We start from the raw sequence: 17,014 nt of genomic DNA on the forward strand, positions 1-17,014 counted from the left end.
AAGCAGGCCCTGCACTGTCAGTGCACAGCCAGATGCAAGCTCAAACCGAAGAACCATGAGATCATGACCTGAGCCAAAACTAAAAGTTGGACGCTTAACCAACTGAACCACCCGGGAGCCTCATAAAATTAACAAAAAATGTAATGTTCCACTGATAGTAGACTTTACCTACATAAACAGTTGATTCTGTTTAAATTTTCTAATCTGCAACCTGAAATCTTTAAAATAAGGAATAATTCTAGACACTAGAATCAATGAAAATAATAGATTCTGTTTAAACAGGCAAGAATACAGATTTTACTAAAACTTAAAGTCTATAATAATTAACTTATTATTATCAGTTATTGTGATAGAGAAATGGAACTAAATACTTCCATGGGGCAAAGAACTAATGGGAGATATATCTTTTGGTATACCTTATAACAAACTTCAGACAATATTCAAATACTACCATGTGATTTTTCTTATGATAAATTATTGCTATTTAGGCTTAGCAGAATTTCATTTTGTCTTTTTCAATTTATTCATATATATAGATATATACATATATATGTATAATATATATATACACACATATACACACACATGAGTGTGTATGTATATATATATGTGTATATATATATATATATATATATATATATATATAAACAGGTAACTTTCTAGAAATGTTTGAAAAGAAAGATATTGAAATTTTAACTTAAGGATTAATTTATATTTTTAAATGCTTGGAATTAGTTATTTGGAAATTTACCTCCATAGAATCATTCTTTACACTTCTCTGTATAATGCAATAAACAATAAAAATCACATATGAAGTAAAATATCATATTATTTGGTTTATTCTAAGTTACCAATCATGAAATTTGAATATTCTGGAAGAAGGAAAAACTTTCAGAGAAGTCTTAGTTTCACAAAAAATGTTAAGGGGAAAGTTATGCTTTTCTGATGATTTGAGTAATATGAATAAGTTATTTGCCCTTAAAGTAGCAGAAAGAATTAATTTTTGAGCACAATGAAATTAAAAGGCTTTAGCTTGCCTGATCTGAACAAAGTAAGATGAATTTTTAATACAGTGAATTAATTAGGCACATAATGAGAAATAGAATATATAATATTTCTAATTCAGATAAATCGCAAAATATCCCAGATCCTAAAAGAAATAAATATCATTCATCATAGACACACCTTAAATTATGTTTATTGGAAAATATTAATGGCAACAGATATAACAGAAACGTTAGATGAATTCTATTGCTGATTTAGTTTCACGAAATTACATTTCATTTTGACCCTCATCTGTAACTTTCTGCAGAGTTAATCTTAGGACATTACTCATTTTTGAAGGTGTTAATGTACCATAAAGGATTTGTATTATCGTTAGACATACTATCTATGCCAGGTGTTACATGTTCTCTGCATCTGCCCTGAAGTTCATTTAACAGCTTATAAATCTTTATGACCATATGATGTGTTTCTGTGATCACTTGCATCCTTAAAAAGATTCTGAAACATATGAGATTAAGTTATTTTTAAACTTTTTTACATAACACAGTACCTATGGATTAATTTTAATACTTTTGATTTACATAATATTTAATTTCATAGTTTGAACAACTTTCAGTGTATACGTATATACATATATATGTGATTATATGTTAACATGCAATATGATATAGTGACTTGGGATCTAATCTCTGTATTTAAAGACACTTTACATTTGGGTAGGAGGGAGGGGAGGGTGGGTGATGGGCATTGAGGAGGGCACCTGTTGGGATGAGCACTGGGTATTGTATGGAAACCAATCTGACAATAAATTTCATATTAAAAAAAATTTAAAAAAATAAAAACACTTTCCATTTCCCAGACTTAGTGCCCTAATCTACAAATCATTGTATGTGAGCTAGATGATTTATAAGCATAGCATTTTTTTGAATTTTTTTGTTCTATGATCAGTACTAAATTGCAGGGTCACATAAAATGATGAATATTTTATTTCATGTATTCAATACATTCTTTAGCCAATCACAAGTACACTGTACGAAAATATATTTATTTTATTTTCATTTATTTTGCATTTCATATTTTATAACAAATATACCTAACCATACATCTTTTTGTGCCAGTTGTGTAGAATTTATATTAACTAGCTTAAGAAATAGAGTCAAAGGAAATTTTTATATAATTTGATCACTCAGGTACCTGAGGAATAGACTCAGGAAAATATTTAATTAAAACTTTTTTTGTAAATAAAATTATTTGAAAAATATAGGCTAACATCTATATCTAAAAATATAAAACAATTTGACAAATCCTGTTTTATTTTTTTAATAAATCCTATTTTAAAATAAAAGGCAGATACTGAATTTTAGTCCTTATAATTTATTAGTTAGCAATCTTTTAAAATCTGTTTCATAACCCATTATAAGAGTTAAGAAGTTTTCTCATATTATAGAAACTTCTGTAGATGTCTGGCATGCTTACTGAAAAAACACATTTCTGAGCACCACAGCAAACCCACTGAATCAGAATTATCAAGGGCATTTGACTATTTTCTCCCTTATCTCCCTTCCCTTTCCCTTTTTGTTTCCCTCCCCCTCTCTTCCTCTCTTCTCTCTGTTTATTCTTTCCTTTTTTCCTTTTTCTTTCTTTCTATGAAATATCCCTGTAGTTCTTACCAACAGCAATATTAAGGAAAACTTCAGATTTAACATTGGAATATTTAGAGTTTAGATAACATCTAGCTTTATGGTACATTTAATTAGTTTGAAAAGTTGTATGCATCATTAGTCCACAGCCCATAACCTTTAAAATTTTTTTTGTCCTTTATAGGGCTCTCAAAAGTTTTCTATCTTTATCCTATATGTGTGTGTATGTGTGTGTGTGTGTATACACACACACACACATACACACACACACACACACACACATATATATATATATATATATTTTAGTTTATTTGTTTCAAGAGAGACAGAGACAGCACAAGTGAAGGGGGAGGCAGAGAGAGAGAATCCCAAGCCAACTCTGCACTGTCAGCACAGAGCCCGACATGGGGCTCGAGTCGGGAAACCAGGAGATCATGACCTGAGCTGAAACCAAGAGTCCGACCCCTAACCAACTGAGCCACCCAGGCACCTCAATTTTTTTCTTATATTGATGATTATAATAGACTTGTTATAAAACTATAATCAACTTTTCTATAAGCAAAGCAGATATTCAGCAATGTGTTAGTCACTGACTCTTCTTTTCTGTCAGATTTTTAAAATTACAAGTAAGAAGCAAAGACTCAATATGGCAATATATTGTTTTAGCAGATATCTGGATAAAATTGATAGGCAGTTTCTGTCCTTACTTTTTAGTTGTTTTTTTTTAACAGTATCACAAGGAGAAAATAGGGCATAATATCTCATAAAATATTTTAGGAAAGCTACATTTCAGTATAGATTTAAACTAGTATGAGTGAGTAGCATGAGTTTCTAGTGTTTTATTTATGTTTATTCATTTAATTCCTGCAATAACTCTATGAGGTAGGTAGAAACTTATGTCTGTTTTTACAGATGGGGAAAGTGAGGCATAGAGACATTAAGAAACTTATTAAAGGCTGTGGCCCAGGCAGTGGAGCTCCAGGGTCTATGTGCATAATCAGTACACTCTATAGACTTTGAGTGTTTTAGCGATGACCACAATCACATATATTATAGTTTAAAAGATAAATTTGCAATGTTGAATGTTCTTCAGTCTAAATTTCTGTTTTTCCTTTTCTCCAGATATTTTTCTAATTATTTCCAGTAATTTACTTTTTTCATTAAGAAAGAAGTATATATTACTAATATCTCTAGGTTTTCTTATGATATAAGGAAAACAATTGGAATAAAATTATAGATGTAAAATGATTACTGTTAAGTGCTCACTCTAAATGAGCAAAACGTTTGGCAAGTTATCACGGGTTTTGTTATCAATTGTTATGTGACTCTGGACCATTTACAGTGATGAGAAAGGAGATTTTAAGTTACTTCATCTTCTTGTAATCTTTTGTCTCTAAATTAGTTCTTCTGAGTCCCTCCGTTTTTTAACTCTTTGGCATTACTCTGTTTTGTCATCTGATGTAATAAGACCCAGATTAATAACTATGCAGTTAGTGTTATCTTCTAATTAACTACAAAAATCTAATATATATCCTTAGATACAGTAAGATTTTTCTTCAGATAGTGAGACAGATAGTGATAGGCGATGCGTATGTGTGAGTGTGTGTATACATATATATATTGATGTCATTGGCTGATAGATTTGTTATCACACTTAATTGCAAGTACACTTATTTACCTATAACCAGATACAGAGAATTTCTTAAAAACATAGCATGGATTTTTTAAGCATCAATTATTACTGGATGGAGGATATTGTCCCCAATAAGAGGCTTTCAGTGTTTTCATATAATTTAAAAAATTACAAGTTTCAAAAAGGTTAATTTTTATCAAATTTTATAAAATTCCATAATAGAATAAATAGACTTAAGTCCAAAAGAACAGAGTGATAGTTGTATTCATCATATTATGGCTATTCTAAAATAATGGAATGAGGAATATTGGTTAATTATATTCAATCTACTTGTTATATTTCATTTTTAACAACTTGTTTTCAAAGTGAAGCATCAGGGGCACAGTGGTAAACAACACTATCAAGACACTGATCCCATGTAGATCATTATTCAGTCTCTGGAGACTAGTAGTAAATAAAAAGATAACTCAAATTTTAATAAATGCTTGTAGAAATTAATTAAGTGATGAAACTTCAAAGGAATGATGATGCTATTTTATATAAAGCAGTCTGGAAGCCTCTTTGAGAAAGTGTAATATGACCTGAGACCTGATAGATGAGAATGTTTCAGCTGTCAAAGCAAGAGTCCTAATTTGAGGGTGGTGCATTATGATAAAGGTAAAGAAGAGAGACCAACTGATATGGCTGGAGCAAAGAAAGGAAAAGTAAGGGGTTGAATAAATTGGAGATTTAGTCAAGACTAAGGTTATATTATTTCTGATCGCAAGGGGTGACTTCGGCGTATATGTAGGGAAAATTCTGTGACTTCTCCAGGTGCTATTGGAATAATAGGCTTCTGTGGTTGTTGTTCCAGAAGAGATATTCACATATGCATTGTTTATCTTTTTCTTTTTGGAATGAGAATCTGTTTGATTGTGGTTTTATTTACTGAGATGAAAATGCTGGGAGAACAACAAGCCAGAAGGAGTTAGATGAGTGGTGAGAAAAACAAAAGCTCTGTTTTGACACATTTTATTTATTTATTTATTTACTTACTTACTTACTTACATTTGTTTTGTTTTGTCTTGGTACATTTTAAGTTTGGGAGGTCTATTAGATATCTAACTTGAAATAAATATTAAAATATCAGTTGTGGAACTTAGTGAAGAGTTGGTAGATATAGATTTAGATTTTTAAAAACATCGTAAATCTATTTTTAGCTAAAACCATATAATTGTATAACCAAGCTCATGAAGAGAATGTAGAGAGAATAGATTGGGCCCCAAATCAGGCTGGAAGATGGGAGAGAAGCCAATGTGAGGATGAAGGGAGCAGTGAGTAAGGAAAGAGAAACACCAGGAACCTATGTCATCAGTGTGGTGTCAGGGATCATGGGTGATTGTATGTCTCATGTAAACTCTTCCACTCCTAGATCTGTAGTTAATTTGGAAATACATTTCCCACAGATGCTAATTGTCTTCTAATCTTAATGAATTTTACATGCCAATAGCAAAATGCTAAGGTTTTTAAAAGGTGTAGTTCTCGATTCTACTTTATTTCTTAGTTTTCTTGACTCATGCCTCTCTGTCAATCTAATGTTTTCTGCATTGAAGGTATCAGGAAAAATAGTTGTAAAGTCTTCATCCTTAATCTATTTATCCTTAAGTCGTTTGATCATTTTGTTCAGAGCTTTTGTTAATCCCTTTTGTACCTATTTGGGATCTAGGAGCAGTAGTTTTGTCCAGTTCTATAAGTCTCCTGTCTGTCTTCTTTTTAACTATTGAGTCTGCCGATTATTTCTTAAGCCCATCTTTTTCTTGTAATATCTTGCTCAGCATATTCAGTAGCAACCAGAACATATTTTTAACCTTCTGTTTTCTAACATTTTCCCTTAAAGCTTCTGACTGAGGAAACAATATTCTTTCCTACTTAGAACAGACAGCAGTATTAATAATTTTGTCACTACCTGATACAGATAATCATCTCTTCAACATTCAGGAATAATTTTGTCACAGATGTCCTCTCAGATTCCAGGCCAGATATTATTGTTTTGAGAGTTGCACCCTTCTTTTGGTACTGATTTCTGTATCACTTTTCCTCCTATTTTACATGACAGAACTGGTTATAAGACTTTAACCCAAATTCATGGAGTCTGGGGAATTTAGAAAGTAGATGGGAATTTTCTGAGCACTAACAGTATTGTCCACATTACATTATAATGATTTCTCTTTTAACTTCTTCCCTTTTCCTTCCTAACTTCTTTTCTTTTTTCTTCCTTTTGGTAGAAAAGAAGAAAGAGCAGGACAGAAGACAGAATGAGGTCTGCATAAGAATGAAAGACTGGGTTCCCAAGAAAATGTGTTTAAGTTGGGGTTACTTATAGGAAGTTGTGGAAAAGCGACAGAATGTAAGCTCAGACTTGAAAGATGAACATTTTATTTTCTCAGGATAGAAAGATTGGATAGAGTAATGATTTCCAAAACTGGCTCATCAAAATCTCAAGTTTCTTTTTTTACAAGTATAAACACCAGTTTTCATCCTAGACCCATGAAATGAGACTTGCCAAATATAGTACTCTGCATTTTATGTTTGCTGAAAATATAGTATCTCCATTTTATGCATCTTTCTATATTGTGAAAAGAATGTTCTACTTCCTCTGGTTCACAAACTGTTCTTTTCATAATATAGGGAGCTCAAATCAATTCTTAATATTAAAAAAATCACCAGTTTGATCACCACAATAGAATTCTAAACTTCATGAATCTGTGTCATGATCTTTAATTGCTTTGCTTCATATTGTGACATTTTTAGGGTTCCAAGTAATTTTTCAGTACCAGGAAAGGTCTACAAGGCTCCTTACAGAAATCTGACTCATACTTTGTGATTACTAAGATTAGTAATTCTAAGCTGGCACATAGATAATTTGGAGAAAATCAGTTTAAATAAATGTTTTTGTGATGCTTTAATTTGACTACATTAGCATCATATTACTAACATAACTTACACAAGTTTCTTCAAAATTGAAAGTATCTGTTTTAGAAGTTAGATCTCAGTTTCAGGCAGGGTATCAGCATGAAACAGATGGCACAGTCAAATTAGAATACTTCAGGGAGTTTTTAATAAAGAGAATATTTATGAAAGTGTGAACGGAGTATAGCATATCAGAAAGGATGGTATGATTCTAAGGAGCTAATAATGGCAAAGCTAAGACCACTTCTAGGACTAAAAGAAGAAAGGTAGGGAGCAATTACCGAAAGGAAAGGAAAGAAAAGGACGATAGCTTGGGAGGCACAGCCACCTCCATTCAACCTACCCTACTCCAGAAGGAGGGTAACCCTGTAGGGAAGGAGCCAGAGTAAGAAATGCCCTCACTTCACTGTCCTACTTCTGGCTGACTGCCTTCCAGGGATCTCATTGACTGACATACACCAGTAGCTAGAAAATAAGAAATGCAACAGATAATGTGATTTTTCTGCAAATGTTCTTTTCCCATATGTTGTATCAAGTTAAATTGGATGTTGGGCCCAACCTATGAGTAAGGTCATTGTTGAATTAATCTGCATGGACTGCCATAACAAAATACCACAGACTTCGTAAAACGATGGAAATTTAATTTCTTGTTTCACGTTGCTGGAGGCTAGAAGTCCAATATAAGGTGTGTCAGCAGGGCTGGTTTCCAGTGAAGAGACTCTCAGCTTGAAGACTGCTGCCGTTTCACTGTGTGCTCACATGGTCTTTCCTTTGTGTGCAAATGCGCAGATTTCTGGTCTCTCTTCCTCTTCTTATAAAGACACCAGTCCTATTGGATTAGGACCGCACCCTATAACCTCATTTAATTTTCATTATCTCCATAAAGGCCCTGTCTCCAAATACAGCCACATTGGGGGTTAGGGCATCAGCATATTAATTTTGGGGGAATATAGTTCAGTCCATAACATAGGGGATATTCTTAAGATGAGTCTATTTTATTAGTTCAAAATCATGACTACTTCAGCCCGTAAAGCCAGTTAATAATGGTAATTAGTCTATTTTTATAGGCATAAATTTTGAAATATGTGATAAGGAGTAAGTTTTAAAGTTACATATCAATCTTCTAATATATCTATTGTTCTTTCTGTTTTACATATTGATAAAGTACATTTTTTTATGAAGGAGTTAAGGAGTTATAAATAAAAAGTTTTTTTTTTAAGGATGCCTTTCAATTTTAGGAACTACGTAAATTACATAGCTGAAATTCCAAAACTGATTCTTAGAGTGATTTCTACTCCTCTTTTGAGAGAGTAACAGTTTGAGTACTCCTTAGATTCCACTATTGACAAATGATCACTTTTGAGGCAAGCAATGAGAAGTTTTTTAATCCTTATTATTTGACAAAATTATTTTAATTTCTTATAACATTATGAGTTGTGCATTCTTATTAAAATTCCAGCTAGTAATATGCCCACCTCTGTTGGGTATTTATTTAAAATATCAAGAACTCAAAAGCTAATTTTCTTTGGGTTTGCTTTAACTGTTAAGTCCATTTATCACTTTTTTTTTCTAAAGGCCATGATGATCTGTGAATCTACATTGCCCAACAGGAGTGATTTCAATTGTTAAAATTATCACCAAGATTCTAAAGGTGTTCAGTAAAGGAAAGGTATTTTTTTCTATCCATATCAATACATTTTACTTTTTTATTATTTTTTTAAGTTTATTTATTTATTTTGAGGGAGGGAGAGCACAGTGGGGGAGGAAAAGAGAGAGCGGAGAGAGAGAATCCCAAACAGCTTCTGCACTGTCAGTGCAGAGCCTGATGTGGGGCTCAAGCTCACGAACCAAGAGATCATGACCTAAGCTGAAATCAAGAGTTGGACACTTGACTAATTGACCAGGTATCCCCCCCATATCAATACATTTTTTTTCTTAGATATGGTCCCTAAAGAATAAGTGACAAAAAAAATTATATAAATTGGACTTCATCAACACTAAAAACTGTTGTGCTTCAAAGGACACCATCAAGTGAAAAGATAATTCATAGAATAAGACAAAATGTTTGCAGATCATGTATTTGACTACTTGTATCCAGAAGTAGCAAAAAAATCTCTTACAACTACTAAAAAAAAAGATGAATAGCCTAATTAAAATTGGTTAAATGATTTGAATAGACATTTCTTCAAAAATACATACAAAGTACCATGAAAAGATGCTCTAATTCAGTAGCCATCTGAGAAATCAATATCATTTAACACTCTCTAGGATGACTGTCACAAAAAAAAAAACAGATAATAACAAATAATGGTCAGGATGTGGAGAAATTAGAACACCCCTATATTGCTTATGAAGATATTCAATGGTGCAGTTCTTTGAAAAACAGCCTGGCTGTTCATCAAAATGTTAAACATAAAGTTTCCATATGACTAATCAATTCAGCTTCTAGGTATAAAGCCAATAGAAAGTATATGTCCAAACAAAAACTTGTAAATGAAAGTTATTAGCATTATTCATACCAGCCAAAAAGTATAAAGAGCCCACATGTCTATCAAATAATAATGCATAAGCAAATGTGGTATATCCATACAATGGAATATTATTCAGCAATAAAAAAATGAAGTACTGAAGTACTGAAATCCAGTCACAAAAGACTACATAGTGTATGATTCCATTTGTATAAAATGCCCAGAATATGCATATCCAAAGTGACAGCAAATGGAGTTGTGGTTGCTGGCAGCTAGGGTTAGGGAAATGGGAAATGACTGCTAACAGGTATGGGATTCTTCTAGGAAGATGTATATTTTCTAAAATTAGATAGTTGTGATGGCTACACACCTCCTGTGAGTGTACTAAAAACTTATTTCTACACTTCAGATGGGTGAATTTATGGCATGTGAATGTTATCTCAATAAAGCTGTTTAAAATCATGACAATTTAAGTGTGTAAACATCTCACCTGTTGTTGTTGTTGTTTTTTTTTTTTTTTTTGGCTGATGTTCTTATTAAACTGCTGAAAACTAAATTCTGTTTTAGAGAGATTCCAATAGTGTACACATTGATTAGAATAAGAGCTTATTCAAGAACATAATTAAAATCACCGTATCTTAAAAACTTTATAAAATCATGTAACTTGAATAGGCCAGTCTGTGGAGGTGATATAAGTGGAGACATTTGCTGAGTTCTCTCCTGTTCAGTCTCTTGTTGACATATCAGGTTCTAAATATAATTATGTTGGATTTGTAGGAACTACACTAAGTATTTTAAGCTCATATTATTTCTTTTAAAAAAACGTACATAGTGTTGAAACGTGTGGTGGCTGGGTGCAATCCAAACATCATCACAACTTTCTAAGTTTACAAGATAATGCCCAGTTTATCTCCCAAATGGTTTTATAAAGTTATATTTCCAAAAACAGATTTAAAGAATTCCCGTTTTACTAGACCACCACCAATGTTGAGTAGTAGCATGCTTGGGCAACAATTTTTCAGCCTACCTGAAAAATGAGAGTTAACAGCTATAAAACATCCTCTCCCCAGTAATGTCTGGAATATGGGAAGCACTATTCTTTGTAAGTCAACTAGTTGTTATTAGACTTTGTCTTACTTTTAGTAGTAGTAGTATTTTTAGTAGTCTAATAGTACTTTTAGTATTACTGTTACTAGTAATAGAACTAGTAAGGATGATTCTCTTGTATGATTCAACAAATTAACATTGATTGCAATTTAATAACATAATAGCATTTGAATATAGACAATTCACCACCATGAGTCGATCGCCATATTTAAGAGTGAAGTCACCAAAAGCACATTATGTAAAACAATAGTCTAGGGAAAAGGTGACTTTTAAAAGCATACACTTTGAGGTACCTGGATGGCTCAGTCAGTTAAGCATCCAACTCTTGATTTTAGTTCAGGTTATGATCTCACAGTTGGTGGGATCAGGCCCCATGTTGGGCTCTACGCTGACAGCATGGAGCCTGCTTGGGATTCATTCATTCATTCATTCATTCTCTCTCTGTCTCTCTCTCTCCCTTTCTCTGCTCCTCCCCCACTCACATTTTCTCTGTCTCTCAAAATAAATAAATAACCTTTGAAAAAATATAAAAGCATACACTAAAAGGGAACCAGCAACAAGAAGGAAAAAGACTTTTTGGAGAGTAGCTTGCCCCTGTCCCAACCGTAAAGAATGTGGTGGAGAGGTAGCAATCTTGGAAAAGAGAAGCAACACATTTTTCCTATGCCAGGATGTGGTAAAGTCCATGGGAATACCTCACATCTGAGAGCTTATCTGCATTGGCATTCTGGGGAGCACCCTTTTGTTTGTAACTGGATGTTCAGTGGTAAAAGATTTACTTGAATTATTTACTTGAATTATAGAAGCACAGAAGAACATGTACAGGTAAGAAGAAATTTGTCCAGAATGTTTAAAACGCTTTATGAGAAGTGACCACCTTGCCAAACATATTAAAACACACCAGAATAAAAACAAGGTATTCACTCTAGCAGTACAGTCCTGGCATCTGTGGAAGCTGCATGAGATGATGCTTTGATTACTGCCGGAGGACACACTTATCCTTGCGAATATTCAACAAAGTTCTGTTTCAGATATAGGAACCACTAATACGTCCACCACTAGCAATCAAGATACCCTTACCAACACTGAAATACCTTTATAGCTTGTCACAGTCTCTGGAAATGAGATAGTGGAGTAAATATTACACAAAGACTTACTCATTGTGGTTATTTTTATACAGTGGTGAGAATATTGTTCTTAAGTTTTTAGATATCCTTTTATTAATGTGCAAAAATTTTGGATTGACAGTAACTTGGTTATTTATACATGACACTGAAATGCCTTACTTTGTATGATATTCCATAGCATATTAAAAATGGTAAAATTGCATGGGTTTTGTAGGTACTTTTGGAATCTAGAAGAAATGAAATTTTGCCAAGTTATATAAAGAGAAAATTGAATATAACAATGTGAATGGTAGTCTAACTAAATGCATCACTGCTTTGGTTTAGAATAGAAATGAGAACATGTTGGAGGCTCCTGGGTGGCTCAGTCAGTTAAGTATCAGCCTTTGGCTCAGGTCATAAGCTCATGTTCATGAGTTTAAGCCCCATGTCAGGCTCTGTGCTGACAGCTCAGAGCCTGGACCCTGCTTCGCATTCTGTGCCTCCCTTTCTTTGTCCCTTGCCCACCCCACCCCCTCAAAAAAAAGTAAATAAATATTAAAAAAATTAGAACATGTTGATATTTATCTGTTGTAGGATTTTTTAAAAAAATGTTGTGGGGGTCAAATAAATCATGTTATGATAAAAAAAAATTTTTGTAATTTTCTTGATGACTGTAATTTCTAGGTGTAACTGACAAATCAAGTTTCCAAGCGAATGTTACATAGTGTATGCACACTTTACTTAGTTTATCAGTTTGTCATTTTGAAGCTAATTATTTTAATTACTTTTAAGCATTACTCTTGTTAGACTTTGAAAACTACATTTTAACTTGGAACTCTAAGGATAGTCACCTTTCAAATCCTGTTGATAAGCCACATTTAATATTTAATTTACCAAAATAATGTCTTGTTAATACTCTTTCAATAACGAAGTTGAGCATATAACCAATGTTTAAAAAAAAAGTTTAAAATGTATAGGTTGAGGTATTTGGGTGGTAAGAAAATGTTACAATGAGGGGCGCCTGGGTGGCGCAGTCGGTTAAGCGTCCGACTTCAGCCAGGTCACGATCTCGCGGTCCGTGAGTTCGAGCCCTGCGTCAGGCTCTGGGCTGATGGCTCGGAGCCTGGAGCCTGTTTCCGATTCTGTGTCTCCCTCTCTCTCTGCCCCTCCCCCGTTCATGCTCTGTCTCTCTCTGTCCCAAAAATAAATAAAAAATGTTGAAAAAAAAATTAAAAAAAAAAAAAAAAAAAGAAAATGTTACAATGAATTATCCCTTTTCTTGAATATGGAAAGACCAAAAAAATAAGGTATGTTGTGTCTTAACAGTGATTTTTTTTATCCAGTCTTGTTTGGAAAAACCATATGCCTGCCACAGCCTTAAAAGCCATCATGTAAATTACCAGTAAAGTATAACATATTCAAACATAACAAAATCACTTCCATAGTGGTGATACTCTAACAATATGGATATTCGTCATAGAAAACTAGAGGTTTATGATTTTTTTAAGTATTTTTTTGTCTAGGTAGTCAGTGTACTTAAATATCAACTATTTTCCTTTTTCACTTCTTCCCTTAAACTTTATATGTATCCAGTACATTTAATTGTATCTTTTTTTATTATGCTAAATTTTCCTTGTATTTTTTTAATTACCTTTTATATTTTCAATTATTAAAAAGTATACAAAATAAACTTTCATTGCTGCTCTTGTAAGAGTTATACAGTTTTCCTAAATGTATCCCTATAACTGCAGCAGTTCACCTATTTCAAAAATTTGGAATTCTGTTCATTTGTTATCCTTAAGAGCACCTCAAATTTAAAAGCTACCTTATTGTACGTTTAAAGTGTATTATAACAGTGTGGTAGTTAATAAAATACTACTTTTTCTTTTGAAAATAAACATGTAATATATATATATATATATATATACACACACACAAATATATGTATATATATACATATGCATATATGTATGTATATATATATAAGCTTTAAAAAATATAAATAAAAGCATACACTTTAGCAAGTTTGTGGGAAATTGTTCTAATATGAGCTGGGTGATGTCTTCTACTATGCTACTCATCATTCACTAACCATTCCCAGGTTGGCAAACAAACAAACAAAAAATAGAAATCAACGTGTAACTTTCCAACAGATTAAAATTTTCAAACACCAACTATTAACATGCCAAATTTTAATAAGCTTAGTGGTACACAAGGCTTAAAGATTTATAAGTGCTTTCAAATCAACCTTGTAGAAAATACAATATAACCTTCAAATAACCCTGGCTTGATGTGATAGTGGAGTGGAATAAAATTTCTTCAGTTGTTTGTTGGAAGGAAACCATAATGAGAACATTTCATAAGTGGATTAGAAAAATTTCCTATTGAATATATTACTAGTGTATCATGAGCAATCTTCACATGCATCTATCAGTCAAAAACTGCCATTAATCAAGAATCAATAAATGTTTCCTTCTTCGGGCATAACTTAGTTTACTTAGGCACTTGGAATTATTGAAAACAAACCAAATTATAATTGCTCAATTATAAAATTTGTTAATGTTTTAAAAATTACAAAAATATTTTCCTAAGATGATTTAAGAAAAATAGCTACAACTTAGTGCAAATTCCCCCCTTAAAATCAAAGCCTTCACTCAACAATAAAATGTCAAATACCCGCTTCCCATTCAGCATTCTCTATCTCCTTCCCCACTGAATTTTTTTTTCACAGTACTTGTTATATCTGATATACTATATATTTTGTTTATATGCATATTGTCTTTTTACTCTCACAAAATATGAAATTCTTGAGGGAAGGGATTTCATTCACTGCTAAATCCTTTGCACTTGTAATATGCATACACTTAGTAAAACTTTTTGGAAAGAAGAAAAGAAAGAAGAAGGAAAAAAGAAGGGAAAAAATATATATAAACATATTTAGGGTGTAACTTTCATGTTGATGTACTTATATGTATTTAATTCAGGCATAATGTACTGTTGTATCTTTACTAATTCCCATTCCTCTTCTTTTCTACAATTAGCAATGAGAATTTTAAAAACATCTTCAATCTACACATGTAAGTACATTTTAAGATATGTATGCAATCATGTATACATTTAAAAATTACACATCTGATATATCCTCATAAGACTTACATTTTTTACTCCACTTTTTGTTTCATACAAAACTGCCTTTGTTTTTGTGTTCTTTGTTTTTGACACACATAAAACTACTTCATTTTTTTTATTCCTAAATTTGAGTAAAATTACATGAATATATCATACTGATTTTTTCATTTCCCTACTGATGACTATTTAGGTTAGTTCCAAGTTTGCTGTGAGAAAAAAAAAAATTAATGCTGAAGTGTACTTCTTTGAACACTCCCTAGTGTAAATAAACAAGAATTTCTCATATATGCATAAATATTCACTGATTCAAGAGTGTGTATCTTTTACTTTACAAGTTTACAAGACAGTACCAATTAATCTCCCAAATGGTTATACAAAATAACATTTCCAAAAATAGATTATCATAGTTCCCATTTTACAACACCACCACCAACATTGAGCATTAGAATGCTTTAATATTTTTTCTTCCAATCTGATAATTGTGACATGTTTTAATTTTAGTTTCCTGATGACCAGTGCATCTGAGCACTGTTTTCACGTGCTTTACCCATTTTTATCTATTTCTGGGTGAATTCCCATTTATCAGCTTTGTCCAATTTTATTGGAACATTTTTATTCTTATCACTTCAAAAGGACTGTCTTATACATTGTGGACACATATTTCTTTTCTGCTTATGGTAATATATTATGCCTATTAAATGGGATTTATTTGTTAAATGTAGTAAAATTCACCTATTTTATGATTTGTGCTACTTATGCTTTCTAAAGACCTTTTCTATACCAATTCTTAAAGATATGTCTTAATTTTCTCAATATTTGACTATTAAATTCCTCCATACTCTGAGGAATTTAATAGTTCTATTAAATATGTTAAAACTTTTAACATATTTAATATGTCGGTACAGACAATCCCGGACTTAACAATGGTCTGACTTAGGTTTCTGACTTTATGATGGTTCAGAAGCGATGCACATTCAGTAGAAACCATACTTCAAATTTTGAATTGTGATGTTCTCCTGAGCTAGTGATATCTTGTGTGATAATGTCTCATGATGCTGGGTAGCCAGTCACAACTCCCAGTCAGCCACAGGATCACCTGCGTCAACAACCAACACATTTACAGCCAACCTTTACCTATATAGCCATTCTCATTTTTACTTTCAGTATAGTATTCCAGAAATTACATGAAATATTCAACACTTTATATTTTTTAATATGAAATTTATTGTCAAATTGGTTTCCATACAACACCCAGTGCTCATTCCAACAGGTGCCCTCCTCAATACCCATCACCCACCCTCCCCTTCCTCCCACCCCCCATCAACCCTCAGTTTGTTCTCAGTTTTTACAAGTCTCTTATATTTTGGCTCCCTCCCTCTCTAACTTATTTTTTCCTTCCCCTCCCCCATGGTCTTCCGTTAAGTTTCTCAGGATCCACATAAGAGTGAACACATATGGTATCTGTCTTTCTCTGTATGGCTTATTTCACTTAGCATCACACTCTCCAGTTCCATCCATGTTGCTACAAAGGGCCATATTTCATTCTTTCTCATTGCCATGTAGTACTCCATTGTGTATATAAACCACAATTTCTTTATCCATTCATCAGTTGATGGACATTTAGACTCTTTCCATAATTTGGCTATTTATAGCAGCACTGTCAACAACACTTTATTTTAAAATATGCTTTGTGGGGGTGCCTGGATGGCTCAGTCAGTTAAGCGTCCAACATATGGTTTTGGGTCAGGTCATGATCTCATGGTTTGTGAGTTCAAGCCCCATATTGGGCTCCATACTGACAGTACAGAGCCTACTTGACATTCTCTCTCTCTCCCTCTCTCTCTCTCTCTCTCTGCCCCTCCCCTGTTCACTCTCTCTGTCTCCCTCTCAAAAATAAATAAACTTTTAAAAATAAATAAAATAGCCTTTGTGTTAAATGATTTGGCCCACTGTAGGCTAGCGTAAGTGTTCTGAGAA

The 17,014-nt window shown here is 32.7% G+C and overlaps 1 long non-coding RNA gene across 1 annotated transcript in view; it reads left to right on the forward strand.

The window, feature by feature from the left end:
• The window catches only part of LOC125933847 (uncharacterized), a 263,942-nt gene extending 248,805 nt beyond the window's left edge, over positions 1–15,137 (forward strand). The window contains exon 4 of the long non-coding RNA XR_007461119.1: positions 14,950–15,137. This is a non-coding gene — a long non-coding RNA (uncharacterized LOC125933847). The remainder of the gene's footprint in view (positions 1–14,949) is intronic.
• Positions 15,138–17,014: the final 1,877 nt, after the last annotated feature.

Source organism: Panthera uncia (genome assembly GCF_023721935.1).
Source record: "Panthera uncia isolate 11264 chromosome A1 unlocalized genomic scaffold, Puncia_PCG_1.0 HiC_scaffold_16, whole genome shotgun sequence".
Lineage (NCBI taxonomy): Eukaryota > Metazoa > Chordata > Mammalia > Carnivora > Felidae > Panthera > Panthera uncia.